Raw genomic sequence first — 3,156 nt, 5'->3', positions numbered from 1 at the left:
AAGAAAGAAAGAACACACAAACTTTGAAATGTTTCAAATGCAATCAGCATCTGTCACTGAGCCTCACTGTGCAACGTAAGCCTGCAAGGGGAGAATGAGGAGCAGAGGTGATGTGACAATTTTGAAAGTTGTGTCTTCTTCTGCTATTCTAGAAGCTTCTTGGAATCAGAGATTCACGTTTAGGCCACAGACTCAAACATACAAACACACATATATGCATGACAGGAACTAATCAAAGAGTTTAGCAGCTGTTGAGTAATAGAGAAACAGGAAAGGTGACAAACATCCCCCTAAACAAATTAGCCTCATATCTGAACTATGTTTGTTTTTTTTGTCTCCAAGTCCATCCCTGCGTGCTGCTTCGATTATTGTTGTGTTTGCATGTGTGTGTGTGTGTGTGTGTGTGTGTATCACCAACGTATGCTCACACAGCCACACTGCGGGAAATCACCCTTCCATCTAAGGAAAAACATGCCACAAGCTTAATCATTTGTGCTTGTGGTTTTATGTGAAGGTATGAGGTCAGGTATGGAGCATTTAGTTTGGGTGTGATTTTAGTCGGCTCAGCAATTATTTTTATCAGTTGTGATGTCATTGTTTGCACACAATTAGGTCTTGGATCTGTAAATAAAACTAAAACCAAATTTAAAACACAAATGGTATCATCTCTCTTAACAGACAGCTCATAGTAGTGTGCCAAAATCTTAAGACAGAAGACGATTTTGCACACTGGAAGGTGAAAGGTCTTCTAGTAGGTGCATTTGCTGAAATGAAACCTTAGGCTATTCATCCATCTTCTTCCACTTATCCAATTCAGGGTCACAGGGGGTGCTGGAGCCTATCCAAGCTGTCATGAATGGACAAGTCACCAGTCTATCACAGAAAACCATTCCTATCTACAGCCAATTTAGAATTACCAATTAACCTCAACATACGTGTCTTTGGATTGTGGCAGGTAACCAGAGAGAGCCTCCAAACTCCAAATAAAGGCCCCAAACTGGTCATTTGATTCAAACCCACGACCTTCTTACTGTGAGGAAACAATACAAACTACTGCACTGCCATTGGTTCCGCCTCTAATCATTCTCTGACAACAACCACTAGCTACTGTGAAAATATATATATGTATGTATGTATATAGCCTTTACTAGCTCTTTTAAATGTCTGTCTGAACAGAAGAGAACATCATGAACAGTATGCTCACTATCATCTATCCAGACAGCCTGGCTACACCGAAGTACACATAAAATCTGGCATTTCCCAGGAGGCTGGGTCAGTGAACTAACCATTAGTTTGCCACATTACAGACAGTAAAAGGGTTTAAACAAAGGCTTGTGTTCTGCACTGATTTGGAAGGTGAAACAAATGTGATGGTACATTTTCATAGTTAGATAGAATAATGTGTTCCAGCTTTGGTCTGCTGCTGTTGTGTTTTTTAGTCATCTGCAGCGTCGTCCTACATTTGAAATGTCTGGCACATCTGACTTCTTTTGAGTGATGGCCCTTCATTCTCAATCTCGGTTGCATTGTAAGCAAAATGTTACAGAAATCAATAGAATGGATGACTAAATAAAGGTCAGAGCAGTCTCTTGTACAAATGACAAAAACAGATGTCTGTGGACGTGTGAAATAGCATGCACATGTGCAGATTAATTCCCACCTCTCACAACAAGACCCTGTGCACCTGCTTCGCGTATTTGTGTGTGCGTATATATAGCAGAGAGAGAGATTTATCTCTGTCCTTTGCTGCAATGTCAGACCCAATTTTTCCTTCATCCAGAAGCCACAGCAGCAGGCATCAAAGCTCCAGGGGCAGCATCTCGCACACAGCCCCTCACGACACGACAAGGACCTTTACCACTCTGCATTTCATCCACTTAATTATCTCCCACTCTGTCCATCTCTCCCCTTCCCTCTCTCCAACACTTCCCTTCAAATTAATTACTCCCCTCCAATACAATACAGCTTAACTTTGGAGAAAAAAGAACCCAGAATTTTTTTTTAAAAAAAAGCAAGACCTCACATCTTATCTCATCTTCACTCAATAAAGATGTTTTGAACATCCCATTGTTGTTTTTAAATTCACATACTGGTATTAAGTCAATCAGATTTTAATGGAAATACAGCCCGACTCTGAATGTTAGAGCCTCATTTCCACATTCAGAGGTGACCCTTTCAATCTGGGGTCATGGTTAGCGGGCATCACTCAGGCTGTCAGTGGTAAAACAGACGCCTCAGGATTACAAATTAAAAGTGCTCCTTGCTTCTTGTAAATTGGTTGTGATTGAAGATGGAAAACGTGATTCATGCAGACAACTATTAAAGGAATTTTGACAGTTTGTTTAACTTTCTTGTTCTTCTTATATTGGTTGTAAAATTAATATAGCCATGGACTCAAAGCTCCAGAGGAAAACATTGTTATTTTCACAACCCTGCTGAATACGTCCCAATTAATTTAATTGGAAAGTCTGGGGGTTTTCGCATTGTGTTTAAATAGGTGAAACACTGCTGCGATTTATTGTGCTTTGGTATGAGAATGAGTAGCAGAAACCGAAAAGACCTCTCTGTGTGTGTGTGTGTGTGTGTGTGTGTGTGTGTGTGTGTGTGTGTGTGTGTGTGTGTGTGTGTGTGTGTGTGTGTGGGGAGACGGAGGATGGACAAGAAGACAGAGAGAGAATATCACTGCTTGCCCACGGCAGTATCCAGGTCCCTACTAGAAACAACCACCGGAAATTATTTCTGCTTTCAAAATAAAAGCTTAATACGTTGAGAAACGCTGGCAAGATAAAGTTCAACGCTGTTACAAAAGTGACTTTTTTAGATATGATTCAATGTTTATTTTATTGATTGATTGATTGATTGATTGATATGCGCCAAAGCTAGGGGGGGGCTAGAGCATCACAAAATACAGGATCCTCATAGAGCCTTTATTTTGTGTTTGACTTTCAACTTTGACTTAAATGACATTTTAAACGCGCCCTGAATCATTATTGCTAACTAACTTTTCAATTGTACTCGATGAACATGTGGCTTTTAACCCTTCTTATTATTCGGGCTTCTCGAGAATTCCCGCAGTACTCGTGGATCATCTTATTTTGAAAGAGTCGAACACGGAAGCCTTATTATACGCTGCCTGACCGGTGAGTAGTAGGAGTT

This window comes from Copadichromis virginalis, linkage group LG2 (assembly GCF_057382275.1).
Source record: "Copadichromis virginalis isolate Kocher_CV1m ecotype Utaka linkage group LG2, C_Virginalis_male_GT1.1, whole genome shotgun sequence".
In the NCBI taxonomy this organism is placed as follows: Eukaryota; Metazoa; Chordata; class Actinopteri; order Cichliformes; family Cichlidae; genus Copadichromis; species Copadichromis virginalis.
The sequence above is the reverse complement of the archived record's forward strand: the minus strand, read 5'-3'. Positions refer to the sequence as shown.